Source organism: Ambystoma mexicanum, chromosome 2q, assembly GCF_040938575.1.
Source record: "Ambystoma mexicanum isolate Mex_15411 chromosome 2q, UKY_AmexF1_1, whole genome shotgun sequence".
NCBI lineage: Eukaryota > Metazoa > Chordata > Amphibia > Caudata > Ambystomatidae > Ambystoma > Ambystoma mexicanum.
In genome coordinates this window covers 1,189,094,619-1,189,108,989 of record NC_090924.1, presented here as the reverse complement: position 1 = coordinate 1,189,108,989, position 14,371 = coordinate 1,189,094,619, and the positions used below count along the sequence as shown (strand labels likewise).

At 39.4% G+C, this 14,371-nt stretch overlaps 1 protein-coding gene across 1 annotated transcript in view; it reads right to left on the bottom strand.

The window, feature by feature from the left end:
• The window catches only part of PLXDC2 (plexin domain containing 2), a 1,961,518-nt gene that overhangs the window by 701,053 nt on the left and 1,246,094 nt on the right, over positions 1–14,371 (bottom strand). The gene's annotated exons all lie outside the window — the stretch shown is intronic.

Below are 14,371 nucleotides of genomic sequence, written 5' to 3'. Positions count from 1 at the left end.
CTTGGTCTTATTCCCTGATAGGGTATTCTCATTATTTTGGTCCATTGGAAAGTTGTGTGTTGTGGGTGCCCGCCTTCAGTACCGACCATTTAATTCGATCTATGCCCTCAGAAATGTGTATGGTATGCTTGTAATGTTCTCATATGGTCTTGAGGTATGACATGCATGTAATTTCCAGGATGTTATTATCATTTTCATCTGTTTCAATCACTGTGAAGCTTTTTAAAATGTTTATGATGTCATTTGACACGTATGCATAGTCCAAAATGGCTTTGGATTTCCTTCTTTTCCATGTCTCACACGGGGTTATGTCACCATCTATGTTGCCATTAAGCAGGTCAAGATTCATCCATCTCTTGGCTTTCAACATGAAAATTTAACCAGTTGTGATACACATCTTATGTTGACATCGCCAGCTATAATTGTCATTTGGGTTTGTGTGTCTTTTGAGATCATATCTAGACATTTAGTCATAATGCTGAAAATGAGTTCTTCAGTTAGGAGGGCAGGATTCAAATATGCATTAAATATAGCTACGCATGGCACCAAAGGATGTAAGTCATTGCTGAAGTCTAACTGTATTAGTTGTATGCATGAATGAGATGATTGCCATGGATTTAATTTTCCCAATGCATCTATTTTTAATGCCACTAGTAGACCTGCCATAGGTCTCTCATTGGCTTGTTTTATGGCAGGGATCCAACTTATTTCGTAGTTCATCCATGTTGGTCGCATGGTTTCTTGTAGCGATATCACGTCACATGTGTCTCGTGTTCCATATCGCTACTCGAAAATCACGACTAGCTTGGGTGGCTAAGCATTATCGATTCTTTCATTGAGAACTTGATTTTATTGTTTGTTGTAGCCTTCTCCATTTGCTTTCTCTGTGTCTTTTTTCTTCTTCTTCAAAATGGACTTCTCTTTCGAGACATTCGGTGGTTTCACAGCATTTAATAGAGAGTCTTTGTGTTCGTGGTCAGTTATAGTAGATGCATTTTCATATAATCATTCACCTCTCTGTGTTCTGGTCCCTTTTATCTTTTATTTTATAATTGTTATGTTTAACCCTTTATTGTCAAGATTTTCTTTTTCTTTGCATATTATTTGTTTTACGATAAGTTAGGGGATTGTCAAGGTTGCAGAGTCCATTCTTTGGCTTTTTTTTATATGTCCTTTAATCTCTTTTGTTTACGACTTGGGTTTGTTCCAAACAACCCCATTAAGGTGGTATGATTAGAGTTAGGATCCTTTCATTCTCTATCAAACACAGTTATCTATAGCTTGTTCTTAGTTTTGAGGTTGTACTCATTGTTTTTTTTTAATTTGTTTAGGGCGTGCAGCTGTATTGCCATTTGAGGTGATGTTAACTTGCATGTTATTGTCTGAGCCTTTTCGTCTTCCCTTTTGGAGTTTTTGTGGAGGAGTATACGTCTATGTTCTAGAGTTTGAAAATGAACATTTTCACCGCTGTAATTTCTTGATAGAGCATTCATTATGTCAGACAAGATGTCCTGTGCAGATTCCTCTTTTTCACTGTTTTCAGGAAGTGATGTAATGGAATATGTCTTCATTGGTTGAGGGTGAAACTGTATGCATGGTAGATTTAGTTATCCCATTCGTATCTTCGGCAATGATTATTGACAGTTGGGGAGGTTTAGTGCACAGGTTAATGGTTTTGGGAGGTGGTGAGGTAGTCAACCCTTTAGTGATTTTTTTTGCTCCATTCGCATTAGAGTTTTTTTATGTTAGGTTTTTAGTTTTCATGTGATTTCTATTCTGTTCGAGATTTGTTTTGTTACGATTAGTTTTTCTTTTGCTTTATGAATTTAGAAACACTTCATGTATGGATTCTGGGTGCACAGAAAGCTCATTTTCAATTGTGACGTCTCAGAAGTAAATGGTTCTCCTTTATGGTCAATGCCATTTTCAGCATTTTCTAATTGGGGGGTGTAGATAGGCATTTCCGTGTGGTTCTTCAGATTGGAACATCGTTTGTCCATTGTGCCAGTATTTGGTGTATCAATGTTGTCAATCTGGCAATTTGATGCTTTTTTTGGTGTCGAACGGTAAGTGTGTCTGATACTGTTTCCCTGGAAGATAGCTCACAGATTTCCTGGATTCTTAGGTTTTGTTGATTTAGTTCTGCAAAGATAGGATCAAATTGTGAAATTATGTTATTTAACAAATTGTTGTTTTGTTCAAGTTTTGTATCCATATGTCCGTATTTTAGAAAGTGAAAATAGACTGTTATTCATGGCCGCCAGAGCAATCTCATAAACTGGTATGGATAAATGCTTTAAGCCAAAAGAGAGTCTTGGAGCTGGTCTTATAAAGGACATGGCAGATGAAACAGTTGAGTTAAGTGCCTGGTTTGGGGAAGCTGTGTGCATTATTGGAGATTGCAATAGATTGAAGTCTCCCTTATGTGTTTCCAGAATTATGTTTGTGTGTGGAGTTTTCCTTGATTCCTTATCTGTGTTTATTTGTGGTGATTTCAATATTTTCTTGACAGATTGTTCTTTATTGTGTCATGGTTAGGTGTTTTCTTTAAATTTGCCTCATGAGTCTTTCCCAATGTTGTTTCAGATGAGAGCAGACAGCACACACAGCAGTGATTTTTGCTATCTCAGAATACAGTGTTGTGGTAATTGTTGACAGTTTCGCATGAATCGTGGTGTCACTCTTTGTCGGTTGCGCCATTGACAGTTCTGCATGAATCATGGTGTAAATCTTTGTTGGTTGCGTTGTTGTCTTTGGTCAGTCAGATAAAAGCAATCCGGTTTCCTGGACTCGTTCTTGTTATGGGAATTTTGTGTCCTACACATAAGCATGTCCTTGTCTGATATTGGTTGTTGCAGCAGATTGTTGCTGGTGGCATTATAATGTATTGAGGCAAAAGTGAAAGTTTGTTGTTGTCTGCTTTCCTGAACATTAGTATTGGTGCGGATATTGAAAGCAGCAGTATTCGGCAAACTTGCCATGTTTTGAAATTGCTCTTTATTTGTTATAGGCCAGACATTTCTGATATATCGGCACATATTGACTTGGATTGTGTGATCTTCTGTGTTTTGTTGCCCTTCATCAGTTGTGAACCTTTGCTTTCATTTTGAGCACATGCACGTTCAAACAGGTTGTTCATGTACAAGCGCATTGCAGTTTTTAGATTCTATGCAGAAATTCTGCAGTAGTTTGTGGCATGGGAAATAATGCGGTTATTCCAATAGTTGTTTGGTAGAGTGCTGGTGAGGGCTGTCAGCTGCTCAGCTGAACAGCAGAACAGCACTGCTAGAAGTACTCTGCCAGAAGCTTGCGGGCAAAGCCCATGTGCCCGTGTATTTACCAGGCTGCTGCAAATTGAGGGGTGGAGATTCCTGCTGTGCATATCAAAGAAGCATTTCAATTTTTTAGAAAATTGCTTCCAAATCACTGTTAGTGGTTTATATTCAATGAAATAGAGTACCAGTTATTGTAGCAGTACAGCTTCCAAAACGAATATGAGAGAGTCGTTACGAGCAGTAACGTTGCCATTACAGCAGAGTCCCAGGCGAAACAGCACTCCCCAGATGCATGCACTTAGAAGCACGCATGCAGAAGCATGCATGCCAGTGTATTTATCGGGCTGCTGGGAGTTGAGGGGTGCCGCTTCCTGCAGTTATTGTAGCAGTAGAGCTTCCAAATCGAATATGAGTGTGTCATTATTAGCAGTAGCATTGCGTTACAGCAAAGTCTCCAGGTAGAACAGCACTCACCAGAAGCACTCTCCCAGAAGTGCACAGGCAAAAGGCACGTGCCGGTGTATTTATCGGGCTGCAAGGAGTTGAGGGGTGGAGCTTCCCATAGTTATTGTAGCAGTAGAGCTTGTAAATCGAATATGAGAGAGTTGTTACAAGCAGTAGCGTTGCCGCTACAGCTCAGCCTCCAGGCAGAACAGCACTCACCAGAAGCACTCTCCCAGAAGCGTTAAACTAATTAACTTGGACAATTGTGTGCTGTATTCCCTGGGAAACAATATTCGGTGTGGTTTCAGCTTCTAAGCAGAATTCATTGCTGCAAACTGCCCTTGGTGCTTTGGCTACTGTCTGAGCGTAGTGAGGCCTGCAATTTTGTGTTAAGCAATTTTATGCAAGGATGCAGTAATTCAGAATTGAGGCCTTGCAGGGTTTGGTTTGAGAAATGTGGTACTTCTGCTCTTTCTATGCCATGGTAGTGTGTCTTTCATGCGCCATTTAATTATTCCCTGTCCATCTATGCTGCAACCTCATCCTACCTGTCCATCTCTCTAACACTTGAATAACACTGTCTGGGTATTCTGCAACCTGTCCCTTCTTCTGTGAATGCAAACTCCTTCTCACCCTACTATGTGTCACGCAACCTATTCTACCCTTAATGAAGGCTACGGGATCATTGGTGTTTTGCTGAATGCTTCTCAGCTTCTACTTTTGTTCATGCTCAGGAATCGGTGGGGGTGTGCCCACACTGGTACAACTCTCATCTCCCTTATTACACTCTCATGTGTAAGACCTCAAGTCCAGTTTGTTTGTAACAAGAAAGAATGTGCAGCAGTGATGAGTTATGGTCATGACTCATGAGAAGTGATTTTTGCATGGTTGCAACTTTTGTATTTTGGGAAAGCATCATTCATTTCACTATGACTAAACATAGTGTATGCATGTTAGCATTAGAGCCAAAATGTTATATGATATCATTGTTGTAATGTGTACAATATTGGGATAAAGCAACATATATCCAATTTAAATATGATGGGGATGCTTACTCACTCTTTTTTTGAAAGTTTGAATGTGTTATCTTCATACTACTAAAATTCAGATTAGCTTTTACCAGCTTCTTCTCCTTAAGACTCTACTGCTCTTGTTTTCTATTTTCACCCACCCTGACTCTCTTTTCTTCAACTGCTCATAATCCTGGTGCCCTTTTTGATTCCTAACCCGTTTCCTGATCACCTTTCTTCTCTTGTGCATACTTTTAAATTGTTAACCCTGTAACATCTTTAAACGCTCCTATTCACAACATAGTTTTCTCACGCCTTCATGGCCATTCCTTTCTTCTGGTCATCTGTCTTGCTCATGCTTGTGTCCCTGTTGAATCTACTTTGAATTCTGCAATTGAACTTTGTAATTTCCTCCAGGCAGTTTCTCACATATCTCTGCCTCTTACTACTCGTAATTTGGTTTCTTTTCCTGCCTGTCTTTAGTTTTATTTCTTGGCATTATGTGTGCCTGATAAAGCTCCTTCTCATCTATCTTCTTGTGTGTCTGACTATACGCCTAGTTGTACTATTCATTATTTCTATTTCTTATGGCTGGCCCACACACTCCCTGTGATCAATTTGACTTTTGCTAATTCTTGTCTATTGCTTGCAAATGGTATTCCCTTCTCTGTATGCTCTGCTCTGCCTACTTTTTGATTGTTTTGTTCTTCATTAACAGTCTATGTTCTTGCTACTTCCTGAACATACATGTAGATAATTCTGTTTACTACTTATGCTTATTTCACTGTTATTGTAATGCTGTTTCACTGTGCCTTTGACAGAGATATATGGATTCAAATGCATAAGGAAACAAACAAAAAAGTAAATACATAGATAAATACATGATGCACTTAAATACACAGTTTTGAGGCACTAGCCTACTCGTCCATCCCCACAAAAATGTTTATAAAGATTCATGAATATTTAAATTGTAATTTCTAATGAATGTGATTTGTAATTACCTATGTTTCGTATGTGAGAATCATGCAGCATACTAGGATGCATCCAGTTGTATCCAGTCATGCAGATGTAGTAAGTAGTCACTATCGGTCAGTCCGCTATCATCCTTTTGACCTGGAAGTCATTTGACTGTGAGTTATATTTTCAGCACACAGTGTTTTGAGAAAATATTTATCTGCACCATCTTCCTTTGTTTCGTGGGTATGCCTTAATATATTAGGTGAGCTATTTGTGCAGTGTAACACACAGCCAATCTAGAGCACCACAAAGTGCAGTAATAAATGCATATGCCATGACGAATATCTGGAAAACCCAATTATGGGACTTTAATGGCAACTTCCTAAAATGTGTAGTCACGTTGTGGTTTTCAACATCACAAGGTGGCACGTTTTTACGAATGCATATCTAATGTCTGTCCAAATAAAATGCCATTTTAGGTTATTCTATACATATTGGAATTTGAGTAGCACTCATTTGGCTTTGTAGACCTGTCTGCTTGAGTGGTGGGATTGCAGTATTCATCCTATGGATAATTAACTATTATGTCATAAGAGTGTGTATTATGTTGATTAAGGAATTTGTACATTGGCAGAAACGTTTACATGCCTGAAGAAGCCTGTTTATTCTTAATTGCTAGAAGTGTTAAGGTGGAGGGACTACTGGACAAACAGCTTTCTGTTCACATGGGTCCTATGAGAAAATAGTGTGTATTTTGTGATCACCAAAAAGGTGCTCTCCTCACAAGTACTCACAATGTGTCACCATGGCCTATAGATTTGGTATTGGCTTGGAGGTGTCCTTGAAGATTACTCCACCTCACTGGATACTGTGTATATTCACTGACATAACAGCTGGCAGAAAGTTATCTACGTTATGCCATTAAACCATTTGGCCAATGATATCATCAAGTGTTCATAAACATATCATTAGGATCAGCGGATTGGTATAGCCAGTATTTAAGAGCATACAAAACAATCTCCTCAATTGCCTCTGTTTCAAAGTAATTTGTGTTTCATTGAATTTCTATGGGAAATATGGTATTTTTTAGTTGACCTCTGTATATTTTCAACCAGTAGCATGTGGCACATCCTCCTTCACATTACTTGTGATTATATGTATGTGCATACACCATGGATGTGTACATTTACATACTGGGGTATGCTGATCTCTCTGAGTTTTTGATTGCTTTATTGTTGCCAGATGTTAAGAATCGGACAGTTAGATTGTATACAATTTGGATCTTCTTACTGTGTGTCAAGAAAGAGGGTGATCTTCTTAAATAGGTGCTTTAAGTTACACCACCTACTATCCCAAAGGTGCAAAAAGAATGTTCTACCAGTGGTCTACTCTAAAGAAAATGGAAGTTCTCAAAGCGTAGTATTCAAATGAAGCCACACATACTTCCTGGAACATCCAAGTACATGACGATCAACTGTTCAATATCCAATTGTGCCAAAACTAAGGCCAAGGGTGTGGTTATCTCAATGACAGTCTTAATACACGTTTTCACAGACTGCGGTTTGAAAGTTAGTAGGTTGTGCACTTTTGGTCAAGATTGACCAATTACATATACAAATGTATTTATATGGAAATGTGTTTGCAGAGATAGGGGAGTAAAGGGTTGAGGTGCTGTGGGGTGAAATATAGCCCCTGAATGCCAGAAATAAAGAGTAAAGAGGCCAGAGTGATTTGTGAAGTCCCATTGAAGTAAAAGGTTAGCACAGAAATGGTTATGTCAGTCATGAGGCCTATTGAACCAAAAACAGGCCTAATTTTCAAAGGAAAGAAAGTGGGTTGAAATCTCAAAAGTGCGAAGATATGTGCAATGCATTTCAACAAGGAAAGGGAAAGAAATGTGGCTGAAAATGCTGTGTTACTAAATCCATGGAAGCTACACTTTTTACTTAAAGAGACAGATAGCAGTATGTATGATATCTTTATGCAACATGAGACTGTGATCCCAAAATCTTAATTGAATCCCTGCTTCTTGCAAGTATAAGAATAAATAACTTGCTTTTTCCTCATCCAAATTACTGTATGCAGAGAGAAGTGCGCACTAGACTTTCAGAGTTTGAACATGGTTTTCTCATAAAACTGCCTTATACATATGGACAATTCAGAAGTGATACTCATGTATTCTGCAACTGTGAGACTAAAGAAGTAAATTACACATGGATATAAGGCCCAGGTGCCTTATAAAATGTCATGAAAAATGTATTGTGTGTGAACTTAATGGCCATTTTTGCAGAAAGTGTACATGCAGCTGGGAATTTCTCCTGAAAATTAAACTGCTGGTCCTGGAGAGGGAGATCTAGTTGTCAACCATCAATCAGGTCCATTGCTTAAATAAATATTCAGAAATACACTGCCAAGATGTAAACCAAAGTGTTAATAGATAAAGCCATGCATGTTCTTTCAGCAGCAGTGACCTTGAGGTCACAACTCCCATAAAATCACATTAGAGTAGGTGAAGAGAAACATGAGCCAGCCTCTGGCTGATCACATGCTTAAGGGGAAACGCAACTTCATGAGTTTAGATAATGGAAAAATACATGTTATTGCATAAAATGAGCAGTGTATATGCCACACAGTCATTCCAGACTTTTATTAAAGGTGACAGTAACCCCTTTTTAACCATGCCAAAACGATGTTTGTGTGATAAGAGATTTGAAAGTTGGTGTGAGGGTGAAGGACAACATTAACATGGGAACTAGGAAGTGGCATATTTTTCACTGATATGGATCCTGAGTAAATGAAGAAAACCTGTATCCCTGCATAGGAAGGGCATGATGACTCAGATTAGCATCATCCAATTTGCCTTAAAATGAAGTTCTTATAAATATGTCCATACCTGTAAAGATTTTAAAAAATGAGGGCACTTGCCATGTTGATAGATTTTCAGAGTTTGAACATTCCAAGCAAGCCCACATGCCAGTTGGGATGATACAGCTTTCTCCTCCCACAGTATTCCTAACTCACTCCCCTCATCTCCTTGTCCTATTAGCACACAGGTGGGAGGTGGGTAGAGAACATCAACGAACCCCTTTTGCAGGAATCATGACATGTTGGTGATGTCATTTGGCCTATAAGTAAACCACTTTGCATCAGCACTGGGCTTTTTCCACTTATTCTGGGAGGTAACCTGCTGCTGAACTCTTGCGAGAAACAACCAAGCAGAGAGGCCCCAAATCTTCCATTGGAGACAGGGACCAGGAGACATAGAAGCTGACTATGGCCCTTTGGAGGAGCCAGAGGGGACTATCCTTGACTGACACCCTTCCTGTCCCAGAAGTGCCCATCTGTTCCCTGATGTTCATCACAAGGCCTCTCCTGTAAGTAAAACTATCCCAAAGCCATATAATGTGTAGGACCTGCATTTTTCTCAAGTATTGTTCTAGTATTTCCACATTGCAAAATATCCTGTTTGTCTACATAGATACTTAGCATATTAAATTAAAGTAAATCAATGAATTCCCATATAGAAATCACAGGATGTGTTTTGTTAGCATTCAAAACTAACAAACTCTTCCCAGTGTATTTTGAGCCAATATAGACCTAAAGATTAGCCATAAGAATTCATCCCAAAACCCTGTTTCCAAGTGAGGGTGCAGGGTGCAAAACGAAATTCCCCATTGATTATCTTCATCTTAAATCAGAAGTGTGAAGCCTTGTATTTCCTTTGTATATGTGGTGGGAAAATGTAATTGACTCTTTGTTCCCATTGTGCTCTGACCCTAACTACAAAGCTCTGTCTGTTGTTTTTAGTTTTGGCAAAACACATGAACTCATTGTTTTTCTTTCTCTCATATTGCATATGTGGTAATAAGTGAAAAAAACGTTTTTTTTCCCTTGAATTATTTTCCAAAGAGTGCATTTTTATCAGAACCCCAAAACGATGTTCCCATTGTGTTCCCACTCTCTGCCACCTGCCTTCAATTCAGAGGGTTCAAGTTTAATTGAAATTTGCCGGGGGGTGGGATTACTGGGAGAAAAAACATATTATAACCAAATCAGCAATCCCTGTATGTCTTGAATTCTTCTTTTTCTGTATTTGTGGGTGATTTGAAAAGAAAGCTGCAGGAAATTGTGACTGCATATCTCAGTATTAACTCTGTGTTGGTGCCATTACGGAAGTCATTTTTGTTCTTGTGTTCTTGTGTTGCCACAGCATTGGTGGCTGATGTTAGTCTGTTTGTCAAATTTGGTTACATAAATTAATACATCTATATTCTTACTACACACCAACCTGATTCTTAGTCCATTGAGGCACCAGGTATTTGTTGGGCTTTGCTGTGAGACAGGTTGGAGGCCTTACCTGAACCTTAACAAACTAATAGTGATTTGTTGTGTTCCACCTTTATTGGGGGGTGATGGGGGGAAATCCCTGAGTTGAGGGTGATAGCGTAATAAACCGTGACAGTGTGGGATGTGGGCTATGGAGGAATGGGGCATTTAAAAAAAATAATAACCGGTCGATTTCATGTTGAAAAAACTGCTAACTTTTAACTTTGAAGAAGTTCAGTTTATTGCGCACTTAGAACATCATCAGAAATATTGTCTGTCATATTGCAGGTCTAATACTGCAGGCTTGAATTGCCAGTGAATTATAACAGCAGTATTGCAGACATGCTACCATCCCTGGGGTATCCCTGAAATGCTAACACTGGCAAATGCCAGCCTATTGATGGCTCACCATTCACGTAGACTTCAGCCAAAGGACTTCTAAAATATCCAGCCAAAAGCATGTGCTAATAAAATGCAGGACATATCAGCAAAGTGTTCTTTAAATTAGAACAGAAACTCCAACAATATGTACAGCCTATGATGTGAAGATAGATGAACAGAAATTCCCCCTAAGACCCACTCTACATATCATTCTACTTAGAAATAGCATTGTGCACCAAATAATACATGCAATAAAATGGTATCTTGTCATATTAACCAAAGACCAACAGGAAGATAACAGTAATACACTGCATTAGCAGCACTAACTTACACCTTGGAACACCAAAAAAGTAGCCAATAACCTCCACTTCACTAGGGAGCACAATGGAGACAATGAATCAGGAAAGAGAATGCTGAACCATCATGCACAGGGACTCGTGGTGTTGTTGAAGGGACATAGGTGGTCGCAGATACATCTGGAGATGTGCATTCCATTTTGAGGAGTAGAACAGCAGCTGGTAGCTTCTACTGCTTTGACAGAGACACCATCACTTAGCCTTTGAGCTTAGGAGTGTGACATACAGAGTACCATCTACTAAATCTGCAAAGCAAATTCGTGCACACAATCCTGAAGGTGGTGTCAGTGCTGACATTCTGCATGACTGGCAACATTCTTAGGGATGCAGACACACCCACTAGCGTATCTGAATACTAATTTCTGACGTGGTTGCATTTAAAATCAACACTTCTATAATGCAGAACTGCCTCAGACAGCTGGATCCGAGGATGTGGTGAGTACATGCTATATCCCTGTCTTGGCACAGTGTCCTTTTTATGAATTGTCACTGTTCCCACTGATTCCATGTGTATTGTTCATGATCAAGGTGTCGAGAATGGAGATGATGTCTGTTTGAGACAGAATGTCATGGTCTGCTTTGGATACTATCAGCTACTCTTTTTCTGATCCGCAAACATTGGCCTTCCCTCTAAGCTGCACTGTAATATTGAAATAGATCAACTAGCTTAGATTGTCTGCTTGGCCGTAGAACCATTATTCCAACAAACTCTTGGTTTATCATTAGAGGCAGCTGGGGGTTTCCAGATATGAAAGAGATCCTTTACAAAAAACAAAACAGACATGTAACGTTCTTCCACGGAACCTGTTTAATATGCTATGTAATTCTAAGGACTTATCTGCCAATGTAGTACGATTATTCTAGGATTTTGGCAGGTTTTATGAAGGGCTTGGCTCTTGTGACCTTAAAAGTCCAAAGGAGGCCATACAGACCTTCTGTCATCCTTTTAGCAATAGGGAAACGTATTCCCTGCAGAAAGTCTGTTAGGGGAAAATAACCTTACCACTCGTGCTATTCTAGCTAGTAGGATCGAATTACAGAATGTGCCTGGTACAGTGTTCATGGTAGTGGATTTCCTGGAATACCCTTGGAGTACTCCAATTTGTATTTATTTTATCTATCTATTTGCATGCGCATAATATTATGACCATTCAATACATGTCTTAAATGTAATACAGCATCAATAAGCCATACATAAAACATAAATAAGACATCAAACAATAGAAGTATGATTTAAGATGATCACTCTTGTCATCATTATCTATGTTTTTAAAGCATCAGTGACTGCAGAAGCCTTCTATATGTGGGCGAGGGATAAAGTTACGCATGATATTGCTTTGTCATGAAATAATTGTATGTTTTTAGATCATTACTCATGTTATTATCTCTGCTCCTAAAGTCTTAGACTTTGAGATGTTTCTATGTTAGTTTTATTAATGCCCGTATGCATTAGATACCTATTACTTTTTTCTATTTCGAATTTATACTGAATGTGTATATGTATTGGATATCTGTTCTACTATTCCATTTTGAAATGATATTGTATAAATTACAGTGTAAAAGGTTGTTCCTACCTCAACCATATGCACTTCACTTAAAATTATTTAAAACGCAATACAATGCAAAATAATAATAGTGTTGATACTAATACTAATGCTAATAGTATTACATTATGTTATTATATAGTGATTCATGTGAAATTCCACCATCTTCTAACGTGCTATTATTTCTTCAATTATGGTTAGCCAATTAATGCATTATTTGCCCTATATGGGTGAAGCCTGAGTGTCGGCATGCCCACACTTGGATAGATCTGTGAATGTAGGCCTGCGTCGCATCTGGATGGGACTCTGAGTGTTGGCATGCCTGCACCTACGCTGAACGTGAAGACCAGCACAGGCCACACTTAGAATTGTGGACAATTAGCCTGCGTCGCATCTGGATAGGATTGATTGAGGGACAGCATGCCCACGCCTGGATGAAACTTGTATGCTAGCAGGTGCCACACTTAGAATTGTGAACACCAGCCTGGGTAGCATCCAGATTATGTTATGAATGTTAGCATGCCCACACCTGGACAGATTTCTAGACACTAGCCTGCGCCCACATGCGAAGGCCAGCAAGTGCCACACGTAGACAAAACTGTGAATGTTAGCATGCTAAAGGTCTTGTAACCCACTAACCAATATAAGCTCAAAATCTGCATACCTATCTCACTCAAAAAACTCACACAACCATCTCTCGCACAACAAGCTGCACACACTTCCCAACACTGCAACAACACATAAGCCGGAGCAACAGCACACGCGGACTGACACCGATCCAATACCCGCACCAAAGCTCAGCACCCGGTGTACACCGAGTTGAAGCTGCCAACAGAACACCACTCCTCTCACTATCCTACTCCCTCTTCACCCTACTAACCATTCCCCCGCCCCCCTATCACTTACAGATCCGCCAGAGCGCCCGGGGACCAATTCTGTTGTTGACAGTGCATGGTACAAATACCTTTAACATTTAAAACATTTAACATTTATTCAAAGTGACTTTGCATTGCTGAAAAGTGACTTTGCACTGCCGACACAAACCTTAAATTCTTGGAATTCTATAAAACGTATTTTTGCCAGGCAATTCCTTGCAAAGGGATTTTGAACTGCAAAAATGTCTATGCGCTGACTTTGCCCAGACTTGGCACTGCAGAAATACACTTTGCACGGTTCCATGAATCAGGGTTTGTGTCGGCAGTGCAAAGTTAAGTTGCTATATAAATACAATAAATACAATGCAATACAATACAAAAAGTAACTTTTCAGCAGTGCAAATTCACTTTGAACGGGGCAAATATTCCATGAATCGGGCCCAATGTGTTTAGGTGCCATCCTTGAAAGGATGAAAGTTTAAGTCAGCCCTGCCACGGGATTTCAATTTGTGAAGTGCTCGCCTTCCCTAGATAAGACATGAGCACTTAACATACAAGCTATCGACATGGACAAAAAGATCATGTGGCCTTTGTGTATCTAGGATACACACATTTGTTCATATATAATCAGAAATTAAGAACGATATTGCCCCCTAATCCGATGAGTGAACGCACACCACACACCCACAAATACACAATAAAACCAACCTCTACTAAACAACAAAGAAACGTCAATTTCAGGTCTGTAAGTAATGTATGTAAAACAACGTTTTATATGTAATGGTTTGCCATGACGCGGCCCACATACAGTCCCCACTAATTACAGAGGATTGAGAATGCCCTAGCAATGCCAGGGCAGAGTTCTAGTTGAGTAACAGAGTCAACCACCCTAGTAATTTTGCAGGACATGGTGAATGATGAGTTTTCGAGCAAGAAACACCTTTTTCAGTAATCCACGATTGTATTGTATGCATTGTATGCTGTATTTTCAGGAATCAATCCCTGTGCAAAAACACTTTATACACACCCTTGTGGAAATACAAAAGAACAGCTGCCTGTTTTACTAACCCACCACGAAACTTTCCTTTTTAGTCTTCATAGAATGCTACATCAATCCCACGACAGAACAAGACCGTTTCACTCTTGCCACCTACATTGTGCCCTGCAGGCAGACACACAAAGAAGCTTTCACTGGAAGTTCAA